This window comes from Suricata suricatta, chromosome 13, assembly GCF_006229205.1.
Source record: "Suricata suricatta isolate VVHF042 chromosome 13, meerkat_22Aug2017_6uvM2_HiC, whole genome shotgun sequence".
Taxonomy (NCBI): Eukaryota; Metazoa; Chordata; class Mammalia; order Carnivora; family Herpestidae; genus Suricata; species Suricata suricatta.
The window spans coordinates 46,425,495-46,440,309 of NC_043712.1; the positions used below are offsets into that span (position 1 = coordinate 46,425,495).

Below are 14,815 nucleotides of genomic sequence, written 5' to 3' on the forward strand. Positions count from 1 at the left end.
TTTATAGGATTGATAAGGGGTATGCCTTGAAGACTCTTCTCTGCAAACCTAATTCTATCACTTTCCTTAAAACTCAGTGTCCACTTGAGAAACACTTGAGAAAAGTTACTTTGAGTTGCCTGGATATTTTCCAAGCTCTGGATACCATAGTTAGTCACATGGAATGTGGAATAAGCTAGACGTCTTGGAATTGTTCTTGTTAAACTGGTGGAAGCAATTGACCCAAAAGCTTTAATAATCATTATTTGTTTAACAAGTTCCTGTGAAGAAAGCTATGCAGTTGTCTTGTGAAGTAGCTTCTTAAAAGGCTTTTATTTTGTCTGGATATGATAAGAATCATTACATGGTATGTCTAACCGATGACTTAGTGCTCTTTCAGTGCATAGAAACTTCTATGGGAAAAAGAATTAGACAGTAAGCACCAATGACTTAATACATGCCATGTTTCCAATTCAATCTGCTTTGATAAAAGTCTAATAATCCCCAGGAACACAAATATTTATGTACAGCGATTGGACAGTTGGTTAAAATTGGCATTCTCAGTCCCTCCAAAACATTCATTTGTCCTTTATACGACCCACACATTGTCAAGAGGTTAATAATGTTGAAAAATTCCTGTGGTGTTTTTAGTTTTTGTGCTATCTGGCACAAAACTGAAGGGTCCTTAATTTTGTTTTCAACATAGCATATTCCTTATTCACAGTCAATGCTCCTCTGTCTTAATCAACAAAATAGGAAACAGATTTTTAAATTCTGAAATCACTGTAAATTCATAGCATTTTTCCTTTGAAGTAAAATATTTTACATGACTGTAATGAAATATGAAAAGAATTTATATGATCAGAAGGCTCAACAACTAAAAGAATAGTAATTTGTCTTTCGTGAAACAGATCAAGATTTTTAAAGTAAACAGGTATTATTAAAGAATCTGGTAAAATGATTTTTAAATGTGCTAGATTTTATTACAGTATATATTTCAGAATATAATTCAGCCCTAAATATAATTATATACCACACTGCCTGTTTGCAAATATTATTCTTTCCTATTTAGATATTGTTTTAGGGATGGCATTCTACCTTAGTAGCAAATACCCTGGCACCATGGTAAAAAGTACCTTAAAAAAGATAAGTTAACTACTCCAATAAAACCATGGCAGATAAGCCCTTTCATCGAATATGTCAAGTACATGTTAAATCATATAATCTTACAGGACTGACTATAGAGGACACCTGCATACATTCAAGGTTCCTACTTTATATACATTAGATACCTAATATGTGTCAAATAAGCCTTTGAAAAAAGAATAATTTATAATTAGTAAGATGTAGCAATTAATATTAGCCACTAAATTCAAAAGCATAGATGGGCTTCACGTCTTTCAATAAATCTCAGGTGTTTAGAAGAAAAGTACAACGGGAAGAAAACTTCTCAGATCAAAACAATGGGTAAAGAAGTAAGAACCCAGTCGTAACCCATCAAAGAAATGGAAGCCTCTAAAAACAGTGTGTTGTATAAGCTTCCCATTAGTCTACATGGTAAGCATGTTCCCATTAAAAAGCAAAGCAATTGACCACCATTTTTTTCAAAGCCCTTGAGGAAGCCCAGAGATGTTTCCATTGTCCCCATCTGTCCCCAACTTCTTTTTTGGACTTGAAATCTCCTCCACTACCTTTATTTACCTAATCCACTGACCACCCTCCTCTCATCTCTACCACTATTTTCTCATCTCCTTCGCTTCCTTCAATGTGATCTTGCCCCATGGGCCCGTCCTGACCAACCCCAGCAAATCGTGTTGATGCCTTTCACCATTTCTTAAAAAAAATTTTTTAATGTTTTATTTATTTTTGAGGGAGAGGGAGAGACAGCGTGAACAGAGGAAGGTCAGAGAGACAGGAAGACACAGAATCTGAAGCAGGCTCCAGGCTCCGAGCTGTCAGCACAGAGCCCAATGTAGGACTTGAACCCACAAACCGTGAGATCATGACCTGAGCTGAAGTTGGACGCTTAACTGACTGAGCCACCCAGGCGTCCACTTTCCCCATTTTTATCCCTGCAGGTTCACTCTCAGGCAGAGCTCCTCTGCCCAAAGCTAATTTGCCTTGGGTCCCTGTTCGGCAGCTGGTGTGTGTGTGTGTGTGTGTGTGTGTGTGTGTGTGTGTGTGTGTGTGTGTGTGTGCGTGTGCGTGTGTGTGTGTGTGCGTGTGCTCAGGGTAATCATTCTCCTGTGCTCAAATCCCAGCTCTGCTCTTCTTGTTGTGAGGCACTGTAAACTAACCCCATTAAGCCTCAATGCCCCTTTTCTGTTAAGTGAGGATTATAATGGAATTTACCTAGGAGGGATATTTTGAAGACAGAAGAGCTAATCCAAGTAAAGCACTCAGTACAGTGCTGGTAAAGGTAAACACATAACATATACTTGTTTTATTATTCTTATTGTATTTATCATTTCATCCACACAGAGGCAATCTATTCAGTGCAAAAGCAAAATGTTTTCTATTACTTAGTATCAACTGTAAATATGGTGACTGCACTGTTTGAACTAAAACTGGGACAAATCCAGAATATCACACGTACTTACGCAGCAAAGAAACAGAAGCAATGAAATAAAAACAGTACCAGGTGATTCGGGATGGGGAAGTCACTGTGTTCCTAAGTCCTGTGCTGTGCTTTTTAAATAAAATTGAATCCTCAAATAAAAGCATGCTGGGTCTATTCACAAGTGAAGTGAAGGACTAATTGGTTTAGGGTTGGATTCTGAAATCACAGACAGATTAGAACAGGCTTTTTCCTCCCTGCATGGGATGCATAAATAGAGACACCTGTGCAGTGTACTGGGTTACTGCTGTTAAAGAAAACCTTATCTTCTCTTCCGACAATTTGTTTTGAGGACAATATCAGGAAGAAAAGCCTTCCAGTACCCGGGTGGGAGGGGCCAGCAGACAGAACAGAGCCTGCGAAATAGACTTATCATGTGAAAACCGGAGCTGGAAGGAAGTTTTTGATAGAGCTGCAACCCTTGCTGCCAAGGAAAACGGGCTAGAAGGTCTGTGATGTTTAACATCTTCAGTAATTGTATCTGAGAGCAGACTTGACAAACGCTTTCAAGTCTGTTAACTGGATTGCTTTGGAAAATCCCAGCTTAACTCCTAGAATCTCATCTGCCTAATTCCAATTTTGCCAATATTTTAAATGTGTGTTTGTAGTGTAAGAACCAGGGCCTTCTGAAACCCTGCCATTAAGGTAATACCAGAAGAGGAGACAGACAGAGGGGGAGTGGGGGAGGTGTGTGGCTGAAGGCTGGTGGCTCCGGAAGACAGCTCCAACAGAGACTGACTGTCACAGAATGGCCGTTTATGTTTTTTAAAGGGAATTTCCAGAATAGACACACCTCACAGACAAATGTAAGTATGGAAATACCTTCCAAAGTCAAATACAAATGCTTTTCCTCATTTTCTATAATCCATGCCTTGGTTCCCAAGCATTTATGTGGATAATTGAAAAATGACAGTATATTGGGACACCTGATGGCTCAGTCAGTTAAGTATCTGACTTCAGCTCAGGTCAGGTCATGATCGCACGGCTCGTGGGTTCAAGCCCCACGAAGGGCTCTGTGCTGACAGCTCAGAGCCTGGAGCCTGCTTCAGATTCTGTATCTCCCTCTCTCTCTGCACCTCCCTGCTCACTCTCTCTCTCGCTCTCTCTCTCTCTCAAATATAAACATTTAAAAAACTAAGGAAAATGACGGTATAACACATTTCTTTCCTTGAGTCTCAATTTCCCTCAAGGCAGATGAACTTCAAACCGAAGACAAACACCCCATGTGGCAAAGGACAATTGTGTCTCTCAGGTAATCCAGTGATCTTGTCCTGATGCCCATGCCCTACCAGTGCCCTTCCCAACAACCCTGAATGGAAGCAACATTCAAGCACCCACGGGAAAAGAATGGCTCAAAATGGCCTTTTGTTTTCATGCTCCTAATCTTCAGAGTCCTCACCCTCTTCTCCTGACCTTGCTTTGTTTCCAAGGTGAAATATTTATATCCCTACTGTACCTTATTTTGATAGCTGATTTATTTTTGTCTCTCATTATGCTTTTTAAGATGTCATTACTGATAAGTCATTAAGACTTTGTTGTTGTTTTTAATTTTTAATGTTTTTATTTATTTTTGAGAGCGAGAGAGATGGTGTGAGCAGGGGAGGGGCAGAGAGAGAGGGAGACACAGAATCTGAAGCAGCCTCCAGGCTCTGAGCTGTCAGCACAGAGCCTGACATGGGGCTCGAACCCACAAACCATGAGATCATGACCTGAGCCAAAGCTGGACACTCAACCGACTGAGCCACCCAGGCACCCCAAGCCATTAAGACTTTGTATTGGAGGAAAAAATATCCATCCAGCATCCTGTACTCAAATAAGAACTAGGGCCTAAAAGGTAAAAGCATATGTGTGGCCCATTATCTACTCACCACCAAATACAGACACACCATAATTTATGCCAACATATAGGGCATAAAACTAAGGGAGAAATTATTATTATTATTATTATTATTATTATTATTATTACTACTACTACTACTACTTTTTTGAGGTGGGGGAGGGGCAGATGGAGAGAAAGAGAGAACCTCAGGTAAGCTCCACATTCAGCACAGGGCCCAACTCAGGGCTCCATCAAACGACCCTGGGATCATGACCTGAGCCAAAATCTAGACTCAGATGCTTAACCAACTGAGCCACCCTAGGTGCTCCAAGGCAGAAATTACTGAAGCCAGGTCTAGATACCCAGTTTTTCAAAATACTATTTTCTCTACGTTAGTGTATGCTTGAAAATTTCCGTCACAAAAACTTCAAAAATATATATGAGATCAGAGAGACAAACTCAGAAAAGAAAAAAAAGTGCTCTGAATGGTAACTTCTGATGTCAGATTACTGTAGGCAGCATTCCTATGCTTAGGAGACCTCCTGTGCTCCTCTCTGCAACCTTGGGAAGCTCGTGGGAGGAAGAGGGGTGTTTATTTGTAGGGTGTGTTACTTTAGTGAGTGCCCGGTTTTCTTGCTGAGGTGGTCCAAGCATGAAATGCGATGTTTTTGAGTTTTTCAAACTATATGGAGGCAAGGAAATAAAAAGTGTAAAAGCTTCAGTATTGGACAGACTAGGTTCGAACACTTTTAGGGAACAATTTGGGAACAATTACTAATTTCTCTGGTCTTTCATCCCCTGCAACACAGAGTTAATATCAGTTTCACAAGGTTATTACAGGAAAAGTGCCTACTGATATGTCTGTCAAATAACAGATTCTCAATGCATTCTCATTTCCTTCCCTCTTGTCATATTTTCAGGTTCCAGTCATATAACATGTTGAAAAAACTCCAAAGGCTTTCTAATATAACTGAAACCTTTTCAGTTCTCCATACCTTCAGTAAAATCTTGGCATATCCAGTCACTGCACATTAATAATAGTAGGGCTATTAATAGACAAGGAACCCATGTCTTCAGATAGACACCAGATTTTGTGGTGTTATTAGAAAGGAAAATAAACTCTCAGGGACATGAATTCCCATCTCCACTCTTCCACTAAAAAGCATTGCCTTTTAAAAGGGACACCTAATCATCTCCTGTCCTTGGAGAAGAAATGTTTCAAAAGCACTTTTGAGCTCTCAACTTTCCAAAACATAGAGAATGATAAGATAGAAATGGACTAAAATATATGCAATTAAAAATTTGATATGTCTCTATACTAAATAGACATCAGTTTGATTGCTCTCAGATATGAAAACCACCCTTATTAGATTTTGACAAAGTAAAAACACTATATAAATATGAGGTTTTGACTCTGGATCAAATGGCCTTGGCCAGGGGCCACTGCAAATAGTTCTGTTGTGTGATTATTACTGTTTTTACTATGATGAAAGCAGGATTATGAATTTAATGAACAAACAGCTGCAACGTAGCTAAGGCTCAGCATAAAGAATAATTAACAGTGTGGGACATCGGGTGTCCAGACAGCAGGCCTCTGGCCTGGCCCCACGCTTACCGTGGCCTTGGCAAGTTACAGTCGCTTGATTGCTACAATAAGGCACACCTGTCTTCAGAAGTTGTTAGAAGTTAAGTGAGAAAGTGCTGGTAAGATGTTCTTGGTGTTAGTAAGTGCCTAAGAATCTATTTTATTCATGAATTTCCACTTTAGAAATATGATACCAGTACCTTATCGATAATGTTGATTTTTCTGAGTTAAAATTCAAAATTTTACTTTTCATATTTATGAGTTATTCACTGTTATTCGTGTACGTGAGAGAGAGAGAGAGAGAGAGAGAGAGATTTCACATTTATAGGGTTTCAAAAAACAGCAAAATCTTAACTAAATAGCAAGAGGACAGTATTCAGCAAAGCTGAGCAATCATGAAGGCAGCATGGAACTCACAGACAGACTAGAGGGATTTAAGGACTGGGTGACTCTCAGTAAGAAACCATTTCCTTCCATCAAAAGTCACAGATGTCTCTAAAGGCCTTGCCACCACTGCCCCAGTCACAGGCAAGGTGCGCACACACATTGGTCAAGGCGATCTGTAAATCACCCTTGAATAACACAGGAATCACATCCCAGCATATTCTACAGCTGAAGAATTGAAAGCTAAGAAAAGAAAGAGCCTGCACAAGGCATGTAAACACAGTTGAAGGGTCTACATTTGAGATGCTACATTTTGAACAACTGCCGGAGACAGCATTCTCTTCCATGGAAAATCAGCTTTGATTCAAGAAAGGGACCCATAAAGCCTGGACAGCGCTGGATGTGACCCAGCACTCGGCTAACTGACACAGAGCAGCAGGGGACTCAAGCCCAGAGGACAGGAAGACACAAACACACAACGGGACAACCCAGACCAAGCCTTCCACTGACCTCATTTATCATAATCCTAGCCGACTGGGATAGAGGACAAGCCGCGGCTGGTGTCAGACCCCCTCTGTGGTGTGTGCGGCCTTCGCTATGTGCGGATTCAATGCGCAGATGAATATATATGTATTTCCGTTGTTTAGGTGGAGTTCTCAAAGATGGCCTACAATTTTGTTTAAAAAAAAAAAAACCAGGTGAACTGGTCTGATACCATACAACATTTACAGAGAAACACCCATAACGAAGATGGCCAGACGCCCATATCCTATTTGGGGCATCACCTCTTATGTGCACACTACAGGTATTGCTTCTGGCCCCGAGAATTTTCAGCCTCTCACCACAGGATAGGATGTGGAATCGTGACGTGAGTTGGCTGTCTTTACCTAGGGGCTCAGTATCATCGCTGATGCTCCCTCAGAGGAACAGACACCAGGGCTTTACTAACTGAGGACAAAGAGATTATCTTCCTGTCTGTGTGCCAAACTGAAAAAGCAAATCATCTACCTTTACGTTTCTTCTGGCTCATATGTCTTCCTCAACACTTCCCTCCTTATTTTTCTTTTTCCTTTCTATCCTGGCAGTTTCTTTCCCCAAAGTGATTTCTCTTGTTCTCGCCTCCTATCAACAAGGAAATCATTTAGCTGCTGAGACGGGTGGCCGCTGTTTACTCTTGTTTTAAAGACAGACTTCCCCCATAGTGGAAACCTTGCCAGAAAGCCTGCTCCACCATGCCGCCACTGCCCCGCCGCCCTCACCTCCTAATCCTTGAGTAAGAAAACCCAGACATTTATCTGGACCTGCAAATGCCCTTGCCGGAGGAGGCAGGAACCTCCGAGACAAGAGAGGAAATGCGGTAGACAATAGCTGAAGCCACTCGGTCCACAGCACTCAGCTTTTCAACCACACCCATTGGTGGAATTTGTTACTGGTAAACATGCATTGCTCTAAGCGCCATTATTTATTAGAGATGAAAGGGAAAAATTGTCTGCTTCTGAAGTCAGCCCAGTTCTACAGATGATACACACAAAAATTGGATACTTGTGCTTCTCTGTGCCAGAAACTAGACAGGGAAGGCCTTGGCTACCTAAAGATTGCCCTTTTCTAATTGCTCTGCTGAAACTCCAAGATGGGCAGTGACTTCAAGTCAGACTGTAAAGTAATGAGGGCAGGGAACATGAAAAACCTGTCCAACACTGCTTAGAAACCTTATCTAAATCCCCTTTAGGAATTACATCGTGGTTCAAGTTAGCCTGACTAAGCAACAACTAAACTAAGTAAATGGTAATAAGTATAGTGAAGAACACGGAAAAAGAACCATGAAAGTGCCAGCCATGATCCGCATCCTGAAGAGTCCTTCCCATCCCTCCCCGCCTGTCTCCCCACAGGGGAAGCTGCTGTAACTGTCAGAACTTGCAGAACTCTCTCAGGCCCCTCTTCTCGTCCATGGTGCCTCCCAACTTAGTCCAGGAGCCAGATCGCCACCTCTCTCCAGTGAATGATGAGCAAATCATTATCTCAGCCAATGTATTTCAAATACTTTGCAGTTCTGGGTATGCTCTTCAGAGTCAGCATCCTGTTATACTTTACCTCTTCACCGGTAGCACTCTGTCTTTCAATGACGGATTTGATTTTTCCGACAGCCAAGAGGTGTTCACCCCAGTCCCTGTGGGAAATAAAATTGGTTATCAAGCAAGATAAAATGTTTTCTGTTAAAAATAAAGTGTACTTTATTTTTTTAATTTTTGCTTATTTATTTTGAGAGGGAGGAAGAGGGAGTACAATGGGGGGTGGGGAGTAGAGAGAGAATCCCAGGCAGGCTCCACCCTCAGCACGGAGCCTGACACAGGGCTCGATCCCATGAACCATGAGATCATAACCTGAACTGAAATCAAAAATCAGGCACTCAACCAACTGAGCCACACAAGTGCCCCCCCAAATAAAGTATACTGTAAAATAATATGTGTGTGTAATAAATTGGCTCTGAAAGATGTTTCCGCTGGTAGGTTTAAATATGTTTTATACCAATAGGTATGAAAAGTTTCCAAGGGTCACAGCTCTGAAGGACAATTCACATTTGGATATACACATTGTGTTATGTTTGCTTTAAAAGATTGATTATTTTATAGCTACAATTCATAAAGCCTGTGGTCATAAAACACCTCCCTCTATCTGAGAGACAGACTACACTTGTACAAATAATGTTATCAGGTTCTACCTCAGCTAAGACCACTTCTGGCCCCAAACGTGGCTAGACTCCATTCCACACTCAAGTAGCCAGGACCAGAGAATCTATTCCCAAATATGATCTAGCTTACACAGGAATATAAAACAGGAAATTTCATTCCAAAAGAATCAATTCCACAAAAGGATAAGAGGTTACTAAAAAATCAAAATAGCTTCAAACATAGGAATAAGCATAATACTGGTTTGGGGGCATTTTTATCAGTTACAAAGGGCTTTTAAATTAGAGAGAGAGGCAGCAAGTTTATCTTGATTCCACATCTGCCACTCGCCAAGGTGTGGTCATCCCCGTCTCCAATAATCCTGCTTTGTCACCATTCAGTTCCAACGAACTCAACTGTGCCCTTTGTCACTTTCCAGTCACACTCCCCAAGTCTGCTGCTTGCTACATTAAAAGCTCCTAATCTACAATTTAATAGTCTATGCCCACGACCTTCACATTTTGTTTACTCCTTCATTCCCTTCTTCATCCCCTGAAAAGTGGGATTCTGGTTTCTGGAAATAAAGACTGGACTTGAAATGGATTCAAACCTTGGCTTCTGGTTGTAACCTCAGAAAATGTAATGAAACTTCCTAAGTTTTTCCAAATTAAAAAAAAATTATTGCAGGCTGTCCTGAATTATTTAATATATGTTCCTTAAAACCTGAAAAAAATGACTATATAAGGCAAGTGTTTATAAGTTTGCTGTATTTCTGTCTGCATATGTTACATGTAAGTTTTAAGTGGGAACATAGTATAATATTTATTACTGTGCTATGCGTTTCGCTTCCCTTTATGAGATTACCAGTAATGCAGCCTCTGCCTGTATATGTCTTTGCAGTGACCGAGAGCCACATAATTGTGAAAATAGTCCCTTCTGTTGTTGCTGATAAAATACTGGTACTGTGGGGCACCTGGGAGGCTCAGTCGGTTAAGCGTCCGGCTTCAGCTCAGGTCATGAACTCACAGTTTGTGGGTTCGAGCCCTGCGTCGGGCTCTGTGCTGACAGCTCAGAGCCTGGAGCCTGTCTTTGAATTCTGTGTCTCCTTCTCTCTCTGACCTTCCCCTGCTCACGCTGTTTCTGTCTCTCAAAAATAAATTAAAAAACACTTAAAAATTTTTAATAAGGTAAATAAAAATAAAATAAAATACTGGTATTGTATTTGATCCTGGAAGTTCCTCCCCATTTTGGTTTTAGATCCTCCTCCCTCTACTTATATATACCTGCCCTCCTTCTAGAACAACACATATAAATCTAATCCCTTTCCCATATGACAACCCTAAAATATTAAACATGAGCTTTCACTTCTCTCTAACTCTTTTCTTCTCCACGCTGAGCAGCCTTGGTGTTTTTGGTTTTCTTTGTTTATCCATTTCTCATCTGACATTATTTGTGGGTCCTTGGCCATCCTCACCACGGCATCTGCCAGCTCCAGCTTCTCACCCCTGAGGCCTCCGCCAGTCCCATCTGTCACCGGAACCCTTACCCTCTCGGTGGAAACTCATCTCTCTCTCCCAACTCCTACTGAACTCTATTCTGTTGTCATGTCTCCTCATTGAGGCTATAAGAGATATGTCTTATATTTCTTTTGGAACAAACCACCTACCCACTCTTCACCTCTGCCGTCATCAACCTCAGAGAAGACTATCTCAAAGCTCCCTTTAGATTATTTTGGTTGACTTTAGCAGCTATTTCCTCTTTTTATGTAGCCAATATATCTTCTGTGCATTGTCTTGATCTTCATAAGAGTCTCAAAAGCTAATAAATTAATCAAAATGTTATAAAGAGAAAAAAAGGAAGGATCAAACATAAAGAGAACTGTATTCATCATCTGAGCCCAGTTTTATTTTTTTATGTGCATATTTATGCATGGTTGTCAAAATGACTACTGTGGAGTCTGACTGCTAAGGTTCAAATCCCCATCACTTAATAGCTATGTGTTCTCTCTTCGCTTCTGTGTCTTTGTCTGTCAGATGGGGATAATAGACACTACCTCATAAGGTTGTTGTGATGATTTCATGATTACCAGTAATTCATAGCAAGTGCCTAGATCTAGATCAGTAGTTGGCACTACGCAAGCACTATGTTTGCGACTGTGACATTGAGGACTATAATGATACATGTGCTCGGGAAAATCACTTTTCGTCTTTCCAGGACTCAATTTCCTAACCTGAGAAATGAGAAGGAAAAAGGAAAAAATGCTTCCAACTGCGACAGTGATAACTGTACGATCCTAGAGCCCTTGACAGTTGACAAAGCACGTCCATATACAGTCGCTCATCAGGAGACACTCATTAGTATCCTGTGTTCTCAGCATATCTGACTTGCTTGAGCAGCTGACCAATGTACTGCAACGTATAAATACTGAATCCGGGCCCTGGCCTCCATTTAGCAGAAAGACCCAAAGTCCTCAGATAGCTTATGCCTTCTCCAGTACCTGGCTTGCTATCTGCAAAATAACTCAGGCTTGTAAATGTGCACTCCCAAATGGCACTTAAGAAACTGCGAAGAGACAGGCAACAAATAAAACAAGGCAATAATATTTATTGCATATCTATAATGTAGATCATTATAATGTCAATCCCATTGAGTCCTCACAACAACCTGGGTGGAAGGTTTTATTACCCATATTTCTGAGATAATCTCCTCACAGAGGCTCAATACGAGTGCCAAGGTCACACAGCTACTAACTTGAAACCTGGTTGGAAGTCTGACTGAGCTCAAAGCTTGAGCTCATGCTAAAGTTCCACACTGTCTCTCTGAGATTTGCAATCTACTAAGATTGGCATGTTAGTTGTCATTTGAACGTCTCTGTTCAGTCTTAAACCCACTGAAAAGTTCTGCTCGATAAATGGTGCCAAGAACAGAATGAGGTATTTTATCATAATGACTCGCCTATAGATGGCAATATTTTTCACTCATGACTGACCCGATCCGGCATTCATCACGAAAGCCTCAATGCAAGAATGTCACTGTATTATGAAGGCACCCTGAGACAGCTCTACCTCACCAGTCCACCCAGTAAGTGATCGAGACAGCTATTGAGCAATGGCATTTCTTCCATATTTACAGTGTAACCGAACAAACACGTCTAAAGCACGATCATTGTTCCATATAATAAATATTGTCATTGAATGAGCTCAGGCCACTTTTTTTGTTCTTGTTCTTCCTCATTTATTTCCCACCAACACACTTGTTGCTCCCTCACTTGATGGCTGCTAGCCCTGAGGGCACAGCAAAGTGAAGTCAGCGAATGTACCTTGCTGAAGTCTCCAGTCAGTCAACAGATTTGCTTGCCCATTCAAAGGAAGTAGCATGAAAGTGAGGGAGCAATGAAGTCATGGTCTTGATATCCCAAAGATTTCACTGTGTTTGGCAAACTCCACTGAACGAGAACATGTGGCCTTAAATAAGTGAAATTATAATTACATATTAAGGTACATCTACATTAGGGGCACCTGGGTTGGTTAAGCATCCAACTCTTGATTTCAGCTCAGGTGGTGATCTCAAGGTTTGTGAGTTCGTTCGAGCCTCGAATCAGGCTCAAACAGTGGGAAACCTGCTTAGGATTCTCTCTCTCTCTCCCTCTCTCTCTGCCCCTCCCCCCCAAAATAAATAAATAAACCTAAATTTAAAAAAATTTTAAGATACATCTACATTATCTACTTCATTGTCATTTCAAGAGATAGTTACTGGATGCCAGGCAGGGTGCACTATATATTACTGTATTGGGGCCTCACATATCATCCTGTGAGATAGGCACAATTGTTATACCCATATTTAAAGAGGAAACTGAGGCACAGAAATGTTTTGTAACTTTCTTATTGTCATAGAACAAAACAATGGTAGCATAAGGATCCACACTCCAGCAGCCAAAATCCAATGCCCATGCTTTTTCAAAGCAAGTTTCTGATTGCTTCTGGAAAATGGTAAGATACTCAGGTGGTGCTTGCCCATAAGCAGGAACTGTTTAGTTTAATAGTTTTCATGAGTTTCCCCAATCCACTCAGACAATCCTGTACCAAGCAATTGGTGTGATGGAAATGAATGTGATCTGCACATGCTAAGAAAATCAAAGCCACAGTGATAAATGAATTTCCTCTGTAGGGTCACTTCACTTACCTGTTGGATTGATCACACACAACACTTGATTTGGAATTATGCTGAGAATTTGTGGTATGGCTGGAGCTAACTTGTGGTGAGTGTACTTAAGGGATTACATTTGATTCTTTCTATGACTTTAAGTCAAAGTATGTGACAATGAGATGAGCAGCTATTAGAAAGGAAAGGTTAAAAAAAAAAAACTGTCAGCCCACAGAACAACTTGTCACTGATTTGTTCCAGAGCCTAGAATGCCTAACTCTTCCTCCTCTTTTTGACTCCACACAAGTCCTTCTCTTTCTAGAAAGTTCCTCTTCCCAAAGCCAAGGACTGATAAGGAATGAGGACAGAACAACAGGTGCCTTGTTGTCTCAAGTGGCTTACTGACATCGTTAAGATTTTTCAGACTGGGCTCATTATGCTCCTCATGGCAATAATCTTTAGGTACTTTCTCCCTGTTGAGAAGGAGTGAAGTACAGTGGGGTGGGATGACCCCATTACAGGAGCTAGTTGTAGGTGGCCACGAAACACAACTGAAAGGCAAGGGGGGATAATGACTTGTAACAAGGAAGCTAGGAGACCCCACCTTGGGCAATGCTCCCCTATGTTATACCCGTATCTGTCAAGGAGGCATGACAAATGGAAGATGGCACACCCGTAGGGGTTGGGAGGTCCAGATCTGAGTACCACTCACCCTACAATCTCGGACAAATTCCTTTTCCTGTTGAGGCTCCAGTTGTGTCACTGTTATAAGGGATAAAACCTCACCAAGAGGGTCCAGAGACACCTATGAAATTTCATTCTGGTAGATATCGGTCACTCTAGGGGCCTATGTCAATGATGGCTGTGAGCTGGTTTTTCAGAGTTCTGGCCTTGCCTCTCACTCTATCCAAAAGCTTGCCCTTGATCTTTGCACCTCTTCCCAAGCCCAGAAGAGGTAAAGATTTGACATTGCCCTATTAATCAACATGACTTCCTGTTTCCCTACAATGAGGAGAGAGGAGGGAAGCAAGGTCTGAGGAGAGTGGCAGGGGCCACACCAAGCGAGGACCTCAGCAGAGACAACAAGAGCCTGCTCAAGCTGAGTCAGTCCAATGTTTTTTCCTGTTAAATGATTCACACACAGAGGCATATCGGTCTGAGATGTGTGAACTCTTCTTTGCCTTTCATGAGCTTCCAAATGAGTTGGTAATTTTTGTTTTTCCTTTTCCTATTTCACTTCTCTTCCCTTGGAAACATGATTATACTGTTTTCATTCCAGGTTGAGGTTCTGCCCTGCCCTCCATCATTTCAATGTTTGGGGTGGAGGGGCAGTCATAAAAAAAACACTGTACTAATAACATGACTTTAAAGCCACCTAACTGGCCATTTTAAGTGTTACTCATATTACTTAAGCTTCTCATGTTTTTTGACTCAAGTAGGTTATATTATAAAAATAATTTCATCACATATTATATGCAATAAAGTCTGAGCTCTTTAAAAAAATCAAGCTCTAAATAGATGAATTTTCCATATGTATCTTAAAAGGCTTATTGTTGTATACACAAGACTTTTTAAATTTATCTTGAATGGGAATTCCTTCTGGAATACCTAACAGAACATTT

The 14,815-nt window shown here is 41.0% G+C and overlaps 1 long non-coding RNA gene across 1 annotated transcript in view; it reads right to left on the bottom strand.

The window, feature by feature from the left end:
- Positions 1–4,683: 4,683 nt before the first annotated feature.
- The window catches only part of LOC115277095, a 119,329-nt gene continuing 109,197 nt past the window's right edge, over positions 4,684–14,815 (bottom strand). Inside the window, exons 17-18 of the long non-coding RNA XR_003902217.1 lie at positions 8,476–8,551; positions 4,684–7,051 (exon numbers count right to left, since the gene is read on the bottom strand). This is a non-coding gene — a long non-coding RNA (uncharacterized LOC115277095). The remainder of the gene's footprint in view (positions 7,052–8,475; positions 8,552–14,815) is intronic.